The 14,826-nt window shown below is 35.0% G+C and overlaps 1 protein-coding gene across 1 annotated transcript in view; it reads right to left on the reverse strand.

Moving 5' to 3' along the window:
• The window catches only part of Nt5c2 (5'-nucleotidase, cytosolic II), an 83,797-nt gene that overhangs the window by 52,467 nt on the left and 16,504 nt on the right, over window positions 1-14,826 (reverse strand). The window lies entirely within an intron of this gene.

Raw genomic sequence — 14,826 nt, forward strand, 5'->3', positions numbered from 1 at the left:
GCCTCACACATGTGAGGCACTGAGTTCAATCCTCAGCACCACATAAAAATAAAACAAAACAAAGATATGTATTCATCTATAAATTTTTTAAAAATCTTTAAAAAATATGCCTGGGGGGCTGGAGTTGTGGCTCAGTGGTAGAGCACTCGTCTAGCATGTGTGAGGCCCTGTTCAATCCTCAGCACCACATATAAATAAATAAATTAAATAAATGTATATAAAAAATATGCTTGGTAATCTAAAAAATGTTCTAGGTAAGAACTTCATAAAATGGATTCTTAAAGATTCAAAGTTTAGGAGCTGGGATTGTGGCATAATAGTAGAGCGCTTGCCTAGAATGTGTGAGTCACTGGGTTTGATCCTCAGCACCATATAAAAATAAATAAATAAAAATAAAGGTACTGTGTCCTTCTACAACTAAAAAAATTTTTTTAAATAAATAAAATTGAAAGTTTAAGTCAGGTGCAGTGGCACATACCTGTAATCTGAGTGGCTCGGGAGGCTAAGGAAGGAGGACCTTGAGTTCAATGCCAGCCTTAGAAAAGGTGAGGCTCTAAGCAACTCATTGAGACCCTGTCTCTAAATAAAATATAAAATAGAGCTGGGGATGTGGCTCAGTGGTCCAGTGTCCTGGAGTTCAATCCCCAGTACCTGCCCCCCCACCAAAAAAAGTTGAAAGCTTAAATACCATAGGTATAAAAACACTAGAGAATTTGGAAGAGATTATAAAAACAAATAATTTAGTTGCATTTGTTTTTATTTTCATTAATTCTAGACAGTAACTTCTTACTAATTTAACTTTTTCTCTGAAGAACATCCTCAAAGGAGATTTTGTACAGTGGGAGCCAGGAGAACAGCAGCCTACGCTTTTAAAGTCTGAACAACAATCATCATTTATAAGATAAAACATGAACTAATTATACCCATTTTACTCATATTTAAAAGTTCCAGAGAAAAGTCAATATGAAAGCATATACAGAACAAAATTTAAGATAATTTAGATGAAAGATGCCAACAACTCTAAAACTTACCCATGCTGTATATAAATAAGGGGGCAAAGTAACCAAGAAAAGTCACCAAGCATTAGTAGGAGATTCCACATAAAGCTATTATATCAAAGACAGGGATAAAATTGAAATACATCTGCAACACAGAAGAAGTCCACAAAGAAATGCATACATCTCAGCCTTGACACTGAATCCCAGGTAGCAGGAAATGTAAGGGTCCGGCGAAGCGTCGGAGAAAGAGACCACAAAAGACTGGCTTCATGCAATTGGCAGAAGGGGATTTATTGAACCAGCATGCTGAGGTTCCGTGCCCACTCAAGAAAGGAGAGCAGCCCAGAGCCCAGAGCAGAGGTCAAGCAGAGCTTAAGTACACTTTTTGGGGAGAGCGGGGGGGGGGGGGCTTTGCATACATCAGAACAAATCATCATGAGGCGCGGGAAAATTGAACAACAACTCTGAGACATGATTAGTACATTCATTGGCGGGAACAGGCTGGGCAGGGGTGATCGGTCACTTCTAAGCGGGGTATACATTCAAACTGATTGGTTTTAGGGCCTAAAGGACTACGTGACAAACTACACAGAGTCCCAGGTTATTAGACAACCAGGGAGTCAGTGGGAATATTTACTGGGCAGTTCGGGTATTGTCCTAACAGAGGATTTTAACAATACCTGGTCCTTCACTTTTTAACTCAGGCCCTGCAGCTTGGAAACTTTACAATGCCTGGTCTTTTACACTTTAACTCAGGCTTTGCGGTTTAGAAACAGCTTAGAAATTTTACCCTTACAGAAAAACTCCCAGGAATTTGAATAAGTACCTCTTGTACATTGTGGTCTGAATTTACACTACCAGGAAAACTGACACTATTTCCAATGACTGAAAGAAGCAAAAATAAATCCTGTCAAGAAGAATTCAACTTGAATTCTAGATGGTATATTGCTAGACACAACCCAATTTCAGAGATGTTTAAGTATGGAAACAATGTGTAGCTTTAAAAATGATAAAATATGGGCTGGGGTTTTGGCTCAGCGGTAGAGTACTCGCCTCGCACGTGCAAGGCCCTGGGTTCGATCCTCAGCACCACATAAAAATAAATAAATAAATAAAGTTATTGTGTACAACTACAAAAAAAAATATTAAAAAAAAAAAAGATAAAATATGCTGAGTACCTTTGGCACGTGCCTATAATATCAGGGACTCAGTAGGCCAAGGCAGGCAGATCAAAATTTCATGGTTAGTCTGGGGAATTTAGCAAAACAGGAAGGCAGGCTGGCAGGCAGGCAGGCGGGAAAGAAAGAAAGGAAGAGAGGGAGAGAAATAAAGAGAAAAAGGAAAAAGGAAAGAAAGGAAAGAGAAGGAAGAAAAGAAAGAGAAAAAGGAAGGGAGGAAAAAGGAAGGGAGGGAGTAAAGGATTAGGGATGTAGCTTAGTGATAGACAGCTCATGCAATCTCTACTATGAAAGAATCAAAAAAGAAAGAAGAACTTTATGATGGTTTATAAGAGGGCTCATTTTAGAACTTTAAAAATATTTTACATTCCTTTGTATTAATTAGGGAAAAGGATATTTATTCATATCTGGGAATACAAGAACAAGAGTGATATTGTTAAAAGTTATATCTCAATATAGTCAATAGATTTATAATTCCCAATTCACTTACTTTAAGCAGTATTCAGTTAAATAAAACTCTGGTATACTTAGAAAAGAAAAGAAAGAAAGAAGAGCTGGGTGTGGTAGTATACACTTATAATACCAGCAACACAGGAGGATTAAAATTCAAGGCCAGGGCTGGGGATATGGCTCAAGCGGTAGTGTGCTCGCCTGGCATGCGTGCGGCCCGGGTTCGATCCTCAGCACCACATACAAACAAAGATGTTGTGACCGCCAATAACTAAAAAATAAATATTAAAATTCTCTCTCTCTCTCTCTCTCTGTCTCTTAAAAAAAGATTAAAAAAAAAATTCAAGGCCAGTCTCAGCAACTTAATGAGACCTGGTCTCAAAATAAAAAGGGTTGGTATATCAAAAAAAAAAAAAAAATAGTAAAGCACCTCTGGGTTCAATTAAAATTAAAATTTCTTCATTCCAAATGAAGAAATTGTCGTAATGGAAACAGGATGATAGTGAATAAGAGACTACCAGGTACAATGGTACATGCTATTCAGTTCAGCTATTTGGGAGACTGAGGCAGGAGGATTGCAAATTCAAGGCCATCCTAGGCAACTTAGTGAGACCCTGACTCAAATTTTTTTTTAAAAGGCTGGGATATAGTTCATTGGTAGAGCCTCACTAGATTCAAACCCTGGTACTAAACAAAATAAAATGAAATGAAAAAAATTAAACAGAACACTAACAAATAAGAACTAATACACACATTAAGGGATAAACTAGAGATGATATCAGAACATCTGAAAATGTTTACTATTCTAAAACCTCAGTCTAACTAAATAGAATTTTCCAATCACTTTTCCCCATTTTCCACTATTTCTCACTTTTTTTTCCTTCAATTTGTGAAAGACTAGTATATAGAGGATAATTTATTAACTGTAGCATAAGATTGAATTTTGTGTGACAGAAATTAAAGGAAATATAATTATCCATGTAAGCATACACCCAAATTAACAAGTACACTGCATGCCTACAATGGGAGAAATGTCAAAACCTAGAATTTAAAATAAAAATAATAATAAAATTCATTTTGGCCTTTTACCAAAAGAACATCAGCTCTATTAATAAAAACATTCTAGGGCTAGAGATATATCCCTGTAGTAGAGCACTTGCCTAGTATATAAATGGCCCTGGCTTTGGTCCCCACAATGCACACAAAAATATTTCTAAAAACTCTAGATTAGTTGAATTATAACATCGATTGAACGTTGCATATCACATTACACACCCTAGGAGTGCCCATATTTTCCCAAAGATATTCACTTGCATGATGAATAATCAAACTTTTTATTTAAGTCAGTAAATTGAAGAACTCCTGAAGTCTTATTCCCTTATTAACTTTATTGAGTCATAATCTGCCCATTAAAATAAATAAAAGTAGCTGGACAAGGTGGCATACACCTGCAATACCAACTACTCAGAAGGCTAGATAGGAGATTTGCTTGAGCCCAGGAGTGTGAAGTCAGACTAGGCAACACAGTGAGACCCTACTGCAGAAATAAATAAAGATAAAAATTAATGAGTCAAATAAATAAAATTCATTGATTTGACCAGTAAAGTTTGGTGAGTTTCGACAAAAGTATACATTCATGTAACAACTACCACAATCAACATGTAGAATATTTCCTTCGGTACTAAAAATTCTTTCGTGTCTTTATGTGATAAGGCCTCCAATCCCCGGTCCTAAGGAACTATTAATCTCTGCTTCCCCATCACACACCTCTAGTACAGGAGATATTCAGGAGTGCTACCACTAAACTACATTCCCTGGCCCTCTGGTAAAAATTTTTCTTTTGAGATGGGTTCTTGTTAATTTATCCAGGTTGGCCTTGAACTTGTGGTCTTTCTGCCTCAATCTCCCAAAATGCTGAGATTATAGGTGTGCACCATCATGCCTGACTCGATTTCTGCCTCCTGTCACTATAGTATTCATGTAAATGGACTCAAACATTATGTACTTATATGTCTGTCTTTTTTTTTTACTTAGCATTAGTACTTGTGAGATTCATCCATATTGCTGCATGTATCATAATTCTGAGTATTCCACTATGTTTATGTATGTAGGTAGTGTCTACATGTATGTGCATATACATTTCTGTATACACACACACACACACACACACACACACACACACATACCATAATTTGTTTATCTACCCAGTTAATATACATTTGGATTGCTTCCAGGTTTTGACAATTATAAATAATGCTGCTACGAATAATCACAATCATTGTGGACATATGCCTTCATTTCTCTTGGGTAAATATACAAAAGAACCCTCGGGTCATATAGAGTATGTGTATATTTAACTTAAAAAATACTGCCAAGGGCTGGGGCTGTAGCTCAGTGGTAGAGCACACACCTATCACTTGTGAGGCACTGGGTTTGAACCTCAGCACCATATAAATAAATAAATACAGAAAGGTATTGTGTCCAACTAAAAAACATAAAAAAAAAAAAAAAATACTGCCAAGGGCTGGGGTTGTAGCTCAGGGTAAGCACTTGCCTTGCACATGTTGAGGCCCTGGGTTCGATCCTTAGAACCACATAAAAATAAGTAAAAAAAAACCACTGCCCAAAGTCTTTGCATTCTCCATACCAATGCATGGGAATTCCTGATGCTTCACACTATCAGAATGGGTTAATTTAATTTTTATTAATTTTGGAGGATACTAGGGATTGAACCCAAGGTGCTTTTACCACTGAGCTACATACATCCCAGTACCTTTTATTTTCTTATTTTGAGACAGGATCTAACTAAGCTGCAAAGGGTCTTGATAAGTTGTTGAGGCTGGCCTCAAATTTGTGATACTCCTGCCTCAGCCTCCCAAGTCACTGGGTTACAGGCATGTGCCACCACATCCATCTATTTTTATTATTTTTATTATTTTTCTTTTTTTTTTTTTCCTTCAATGCTGGAGATGGAACCCAAGTCTTCATACAGGCTAGGCAAGAGTTTCCCCACCCACTGCAGTCAGTGTTTTTAATTTTAATTTTTCTAATGCATGTGGTAGTGGTATCTCATTGTAGTTTTTATCTGTTTCCCTGATGACTAATGATAAGAGTACTTTTTCAGTGCTAATGTATTTACCAAACCTTCTTTTGTGAAATATCTATTCAAGCTAGAAGGCATGCTGAGGCAGGAGAATTTCAAGTTCAAAGCTAGTCTCAGTAACTTATTAAGGCCCTAAGCAACTTAGTGAAACTGTCTCAAAATAAAAAATAAAAAGGCCTGAGGATGTGGCTCAGTGGTCAAGCATCCCTGTCACCCAAAAAAAGAAAATAGCTATTCAAATATTTTTGCCATTTTAAACTGGTTGTCTTATTATTATGTTATAATAAGAGTTCTTCATATATTTTGGATAAAAGACCTTTATCAAAAAAATATAGATAAATAGAGAGAGAGAAAAGAGAGAGAGAGAGAGAGAGAGAGAGAGAGAGAGAGAGAGAGCGAGCGCACACATGCTGGGTATGGTGGTGCACACCTGTGATCCCAGTGACTGGGGAGGCTGAGGCAGGCTGAGGCAGGAGGATCTCAAGTTCAAGATCAGCAACTTAGCAAGCCTCACCAATTTAATGAGACCCTGTCTCAAAATTAAAATAAAAAGGGCTGGAGATGTGGCTCAATGGTTAAGTACCCCTAGGTTCAATCCCCAGTAGCCACCCCAAATTATATTTTATATATTTTTTCCTCTCAAAATATTTAGAATATTTTCTCCAGGACTGTGATTTGCCTTTTACTTTCCTTTTTAGTGTCTTTTCAAAGTAACATTTTTATTCGTTTATGAAAGCCAACTCAACTTATCAATTTTGTCTTTTAGATGCTTTATCTAAAAAATCTTAACCAAATTCAAGGTGACAAAGATGACATTTAGGTCTATGATCCATTTGTGTTATTTTTATGTAGGGATTGTTTAAAACAATCTTACTACTAAACTGCCTTAGCTTCACCACTGAAAAAAGCATGTGTGTGTGTGTGTGTGTGTGTGTGTGTGTGTATATGTCTATCTTTTCACTAATACTAGGTTTACATAAGGCTCAAGTAAAGTTCTGCACCACTTGACAATGGGACACAGTCTGAGAAACATTAGATGATCTCACCATCATGTGAACATCATAGAATATACTTACACAAATCTAGATGATACAGTCAATCACCAATCATGTCACTTTTTTTTTTCCTTTCATTACTGGGAATCCTCAAGGGCCTTATACATACTAGGCAAGCACTCTACCATGAGCTACATCCCCAGTCCTTCTTTATTTTTGATACAAGGTCTTAATAAATTCACAAGGCTGGCCCTCAAACATGCAGTCATCCTACATTAGCCTCCCTAGTAGCTGGAATTACAGGCATGCACCATCACATTCATATAAACCAGTATTATAATTGCTTATTATCATTACCAAGTATTATGTACTGCACATAATTATATATGCTATATTTTATGGGCATCAAAGTTGGTTAATCTATTCCAGCTTCACACAAAGAAGCTGAGTAAAGCTTTGGGTCTTATGATGACTACAACATCACTATCATCTTGTGGGACCACTATCAGATATGTAGTCTGTCAATGACCAAAACATAATTATGCAAGACATGCCTGTATAGTCCTTGATGACTTAACTCTAGTAACAATCTCTTCCTATTACTTTGAAGGAATCTCATAGATATGAAACAATAAGACTACAAAATGTCACACATTTAAAAACAGTAAATGTAAAAATTCTTTTCATCCCATAGCACAAAATTTATTCATTCACTTTTCTTCTTCTTCTTCTTCTTTTTTTTTTTTTGGTACGTGGTGCTGGGGATCAAACCCAGGGCCTTGTGCATACAAGGCAAGCACACACTACCAACTGAGCTATATCCCCCCAGCCCTTATTCTAAAGAATTAAAGTTAATTGATTTCATTTATATAATCCATGTACTTCAAATGTACTTGATGATTATTCAGATAATAAAGGAATTGCCAATGGGACCCTACAGATAAAAGAATATCTCAGCCTTTTTAGTATCTTTTGGTTTCCACAGATCTAACAACACAATTTTGACATACTTTATTTACTATAGTGTAAAATTAGCACTAATTACTTCCCAGGAATTTTAACTTCATTGCGAAATATAGTTCATCTTAAATCTATAAATTAGCTTTACAAACAACCATATATACAAGACTGACAAATATGCAGCATCTGTGACAATTCCTATGCAGCATCTGTGACAATTCCTATCATAAAAACTATTTAGCAACTATAGATTCATAACCAGTTCTTAAAAACATAAAAACCAAAATTATACAGTCCTTTCATAATTTGAGAAGCCATAAAATTGTTGAGATGTCTAATAATAATACAAAATTATGAATACCTTGATTGTTCTCCTATTCGATAATAAGCAGTAAAAGTGGGCCAGTTTTATTTGCCCATAATCAATACATTATTTGATTAAAATAAATCATAAGCTCTTGGGCTGGGGATGTGGCTCAAGCGGTAGCGCGCTCACCTGGCATGCGTGCGACCCGGGTTCGATCCTCAGCACCACATACCAACAAAGATGTTGTGTCCGCCGAGAACTAAAAAATAAATAAAATTCTCTCTCTCTCTCTCCTCTCTCACTCTCTCTAAAAAAAAAAAAAAAAAAAAAAAAAAAAAGCAAATCATAAGCTCTGGAACCATTTCAGAACTTCTTACACAACAAAAGAATCAGAGAAAGAAAAGCTCTGACAAAATAAAAATTAAAATTTTACTGTAATTTTAAAAATTCTTTTGAGATATTTCTGTCCTACTTAACCAAAGAGAATGTCTCTCTAAAATTAACCAGGTCTAGTTGTGCTTTAATCCTAGACATGAAATAATCTACAGTATGAATTCATTAACTTATTATAGTGGTCAAAAAAGGAAAATCATAATAATTCAGACTCACAAGATAAAATTATATAAATACCTTACAGAACTATTTTGTATTATCAAGTAAAAAGAAACAGGGAATTCTACTTTAAATTATTTTTTGCCTACACTTCCCAGAAACAAAATCATAGGTTGATTTTCACTCAATCTTTCACATTCCCTAAAGGAACAATTTGTTTTTAAGATGCCTTCGAATTTTTCAACTTCACTCAATTCTTAGGTAAACCACCACTGTCTGTTTCCATGCTTCAAAAACATTAAAAAAAAAAAGCAAAATGAGCTTACAATAGGATAAAAAGGGTACTTTTATCTTACTAAATTCCTATTAAGATTACCCATCCTCAATGCTGTCTCTAAAAACAGCAATAGTTTTACAACAGATTACACATGAGCCACTTATAAGCTTTTGGGTTGAATTTCTTTCAATCTCTGCCTCCACCCCATTCTCAGATTGGCAGCATTGCTTATTAATTTTCCAGTTCACTCAGATGACATGACAGCTCTTCACTGAGAAAATGAGAAAGAAAAATAAACTCACTTACCCTTCCTTAGACATTCTTAAAGATCTACTTCCTCGGAATAAGAATACAGGATCAACAAACAAGCTCCACTGATCTCTTGAGAACTGTAGCTCATTTGTTAGAGCACAGAGAACTCAGGCCCTGAGAGGCCCAACAAATTCGGGCACAATGCCGAACCCTAACAAGGCAATATCTCTGTGACCAATATTCTCAGCTTTAAATACTTGAAATCCTACTAATAGAAAAAAAAAAAATGAAGACCAGGAAAAATAACTAATGGTCTGAATTGTTTAAGACTGTCCAGTTAAGGAAAGAGACAATACAAATGGCAAGTTCCTGTGAAAAATAGTAATTGTTACTGGCAAACCCAGAAAAAGCAAATTTACCCCCTAATGAGGCCCTCCAACAGTACACAAACAATGTGTCACAGAATCAAACAGCCCTAGTCAGTCACAATCATTTTCAGTTTATTCCGGGGGGGTGGGGGTGTGTGTGTTAAAATAATTTAATGTTTTAATTATTAGTTATTTCCTCCCTTAGAAAATGAACAATATGAACTACAAGAAAAGGAAGTATTTATGTGCTGATCACATTACAGGATGAAACTAAGTATTTCCACACTGAGGTCTTTTTTTCTAATTTTATTAACTGGTCTTAGGGAAAACTCAATTGCCTGAAATTCTCAGCTCATGTGAAAAGATGGCTACATATCTTTGGCATATGGGGGATAAATCAAGAACGCTCTAAAGTATGTATTTCAAATCTCAGAGCAAGCTGAAGCTTGGAAAAAAAAAAACAAAAAACATCTGCAACATTCCTGCCTCCTAACCAATATAATGCATAGGGATTACACAACAACAGGAGAAGAAATGTAAACAAGTAGGCTAAAGTCTAAGAACACTCAGATGGCAAATAAATCCTAGTGGTGATTCAAATTAAAAACAAAACATATACACCTTAAGGAAATACTACTTAAATTTTAAGAAACCCTTTATCTCTTTAAACATTACCTAATTACCTCTTTAAACATTATCTTACCATAAAGTTTTCTGTTAATTATTAAGATGTTTAAGTTAGTCACCAAATAATTAAAACACTATTACATGCTGTACATTCAAAGTAAAATTATTTTCAGCTTTATTCAGAAGAACATATGACATAATGGAAAGAGAAACAGAGCCAGAAAACAGGTTTAAATTCCAATTCCTCCACTTTCTGGAACTGGAGATAAATTACTTATCTGTAAACTCTGATTTTCCATCTATGGAAAAGAAATAACATGATAGGATTGTTGTCTGTCATACACAAGCATTCAAAGAATTACTATAACTTAGGAGTGGGGGAACAGGAAAAGCAACTGGATTGTTAGCCATTACTCACTGGTATAACTCTTTTTTAAAAATCCAAATCTCGCCAGCAGCTCAGAATAGGATTATTCTGATCACCAAAAAAACCTTATTAGTTTCTGAGTCTTCACCTGCCATTCCTTAGGAATGTGGAAACAATAATCAAGGCAGTAGAATGATATAGTGACAAAAAAAAATTTAACAATATTTTGCTGTTCTACCTCACTCTTATTCTAATAGGTCATCCTCCATCTGTGGATTATTTTAAAAATATGAGGGGCTGGGGTTGTGGCTCAGAGGTAAAGTGCTTGTGCTCATCTAGTATGTGTGAGGCACTGGGTTCGATCCTCAGCACCACATTAATATAAAATAAAGATATTGTGTCAACCTAAAACTAAAAAAATAAAGAAACAAAGAAAGAACATGACTCCCTAGCATTCCTGAGGATCTAGTTTGTCCATGTGATTTTTCAACTTATAAAATGGCTACCGAAATTTTAATAATTTACTCATTTGAATATTTGATATCATACTAAAATGACAGTTAAGTCAGCCTTATTGATGACAATTAAAAAGCTAAATGGCTGACCAGGCACAAAAAGATAAATACTGTACCCTCTCACTCACAAGTGCAAGCTAAAAATGTTGACCTCATAGAAGGAAAGAGAAGAACAGTGGTCACTAGAAGCTAGGAAGGGTAGGGGGAGGGTGTATAGAGGACAGATAACAGGTACCAAAATAGACTTACATAAAAGGAATAAGTTCTAGCATTCTACAGCAAAGTAGGGTGACTATAGTTTACAAGTTTATTATATATTTCACAAAAGACTACAGGAGAGAGTGCTAAGGCTCCCAACACAATGAATTAATTGTTGAAGAAGACACAAATGCTAATTATCCCTATTGCATTGCATATCGTATGCATGTATCTAATTATCACTGTACCCCCCAAAATATGTATCAATTTTTTTTAGAAAAACTGAACAATATTCATATGATATCCTTCAGTATTTATGAGAGAAAGAAATCAAAAATTATCTCATGACCTGGCATTTCTGTCTGCATGTAACCTGATACATGCTATTAATTTGAGGTTTTAAAAAAACAGTCTTTATAAACATTTTTAAATCTACTAGTATATCAATCTGTATATAGGTATTACAAAAATTATTTTATACATACAAACAAATTTACTTTTATTCCTTAAATACATACAATAAATTTGAGAAGAAACTATAGTTCAATAGGTTTAAATAAAGATTGCTATGAGTTTGGAGGCCTAAATTTCAATCAATTCAAATAAACATACAAATTTCACACAAATATACAAATGTCTTAAAAAGTTTAAAGTGATCGTAATATATTTTAAAATAAGGCAAAAGATTGGTTAGCAAGAAATTCATAAACCTAATTATTTATCAAATTTCAGCTCAACATAATAAAAACCACTGTTGAATTCATTAGCTATGTTCATCAAGGAAAAAAAAAATCAATTCACTGCCTTAGAGAAAGCTGGCTGTATTAGAATCAGAACTTTAAAAAAGTAAAAATCAAATACCTGATTTCAGCATCATGGGAACAGTCAATGTGAAGAGCTGATGAAAAATCTAATTTTTCCATTCTTGGATTTGGTAAATACAAATTCTGATCTGTATTGACCACTACCAGCTTCTAGATGTTAAACACAGAACCATTAAAGAAATAATTTTCTAACCTGCCTCCTTTAGGTGACTAAGCAGCTCAGATTATCTTCTGACTATATAGCAAAACATATTCCAATGAAGGGTTTGGCCTGATGATTACACTCAAGTTTTGAAAACTGAACAACCATAATAAGGAAATGAAGGAGGAACAACAGTCATACATTCTGAAGGTTAATTTCTTAATAATGACACATGACCATTATATTTCCATATTGTAATTTAGAAGACTAATATTATTTCAAGAAAAAAAGCTGTTAGATATTCATTTACTTAACTAAGAATATTTAGCTGCTTCTAAAAGAAAATTTGAAACTATCACATACAATGTACAGATTCATCATGGACTGCCTAATTTAATCAGTGGCAAATTACCAACTCAAATAATTGTCTTTAAAAAAAATCTTAGAAACAGAATACAAATGGACTCAACTAGAAAACTAAAATAAATTTCTTCGAAATTACTTCTATTTAAAATTTTTAAAAAAACAAATACTTTTAGGAGGAATAAGTTTGAGATCTACTGTAACTATAGTACTGCAACACAGTAACTATAGTCAATAATAAGTCTTACATACCTGAAAATTGGTAAGAGTAGATTTTAAGTGTTCTCACCACACACACACACACACACACACACACACACACACAAAATTGGTATGTAAGATAGTATGTGTTAGTTTTATTTAGCCATTTCACAGAGTATACATTTTTTAAAACATCATTTTTTAAACCATTAATTCATGTAATTTTTGTCAATTTAAAAAATAAAGCAAGGCACACTGGTGCACACCTATAATCCCAGCAAACTAGGAGGTTTGCAAGTTTGAGGCCAGCCTGGGCAACTTGAGGAAACCTTGTCTCAAAAACTAAAGAGGGCTGGGGAAGTAGCTCAGAGGTAAAACACCCTGGAGTTTTATCCCTAGGTACCACAAAAATGAATGAATGAATGAATGAATAGTTTAAAAATTAAAAATAGATTGGAACCCAATTTTTTATTTTATAAAAACTTCAATTGAAGATGCTTCTTCTATTATTTCTACTGTTTCATATTGCACCCTACTATGTAAAGAATGTAGGGTGGAGAGGCCATCTAAACTTCAGGAAATACCATTCTAAATGAGTCAGAAAAGCATCCAGTCTATGGTATATTAAATACAATTAGAATGTTTACTAGGTGATCCCTCTTCATTGCATAATTCTTTGTTTTCATTGATAAAAATGTCACAACCTTGGGCTGGGGTTGTAGCTCAGTAGCAGAGCACTCACCTAGTATGTGTGAGGCACTGGGTCTGATCTTTAGCACCACATAAAAATAAATAAATAAAATAAAGTCATTGTGTCCATCTACAACTAAAGAAAAATATTTTTTGTAAAAAAAAAAAGTCACATCCTATCAAATATATACTTTGTAGCATAAAACTAAGAAATTAACTGAATAAAAAAATATAGAATGCCTCTATATAACGATGTGTATGTCTTTTATTTACAGACACACATAAATGCTGTTTTTCACTTTAATTCCCATGTCATACACCAACATGTCACACACAGAAAAGAATCAATACCCACTCACTGATCTAGAGTCTTGATGGAAACCAGAAATGTTTATACTTTTTCAGAGTTTGAGGAATAACAGTAGCCTAAAACCAAGAAATGCTACACAATTATGTACCATGATACCATGAGGTAAGTATCACCAGCCTGCTGTAAAACCAACTATTAATAAATAATTTTAAAAACAATACCACACCGGGCATAGTGGTACATGCCTATAATCCCAGTAGCTTGGGAGGCTGAGAGAGGAGCATCACAATTTCAAGACAAGCCTTAATAACTCAGCTAGGGCCTAAGCAACTTAGTGAGACCCTGCCTCAAAAAAAAGGTTGGGGATATGGCTCAGTGGTAAAGTGCTCCTGTGTTAAATCACCAGTACCAAAAATAAATATATAAAACAATACCAAATAAATATTTTCTTGCTGGGCATGGTGGCACACACCTGTAATCTCAGCAGCTTGGGAGACTAAAGCAGAAGCATCACAAGTTCAAAGCTAGCCTTAGCAACTTAGTGAGGCCCTAAGTAACTCAGTGATACTCTGTCTCTAAATAAAATACAAAAAAGGGCTGGGGTGGTGCTGGGGTTGTGGCTCAGTGGCAGAGTGCTTGTGAGGCACTGGGTTTGATTCCTTAGTACCACATGAAAATAAATAACAAAAGAAAGATATTGTGTCCATGTTTAAAAAAAATGGGGCAGGGGGGCCTGGAGATTCACCTGAGTTCACTCCCCAGTGCCAAAAAAAGAATTTCACTTTCAGCTGGATGTGAAGGCCTACACACTATGGTCCCAGACTAGGTAGGCTGAGACAGGAGGATCATTTGAGCCCAAGAGTTCAAGGGCAGCTGGGCAACATACCAAGAACCCATCTCAAAAAGAAAAAAAAAAAAAAGCCAGGTATCACTGCCCATACTACTTAGAAGGCTGAGGCAGGAAAATTGTAACTTTAACGCCAGCTGAACAACTTACAGAAATCCTGTCTCAAAATTTTAAGAAGGGCTACAGATACAGTACAGAGGTACAATACTTACTTAGCATATACAAGGCCCTGTATCCAATTCTCAGAATTAAAAAAAAAAAAAATTAAGTGCAATTTTCTAGCAGCTACTTCTTTAAGGATT

This window comes from Urocitellus parryii, chromosome 5 (genome assembly GCF_045843805.1).
Source record: "Urocitellus parryii isolate mUroPar1 chromosome 5, mUroPar1.hap1, whole genome shotgun sequence".
NCBI lineage: Eukaryota > Metazoa > Chordata > Mammalia > Rodentia > Sciuridae > Urocitellus > Urocitellus parryii.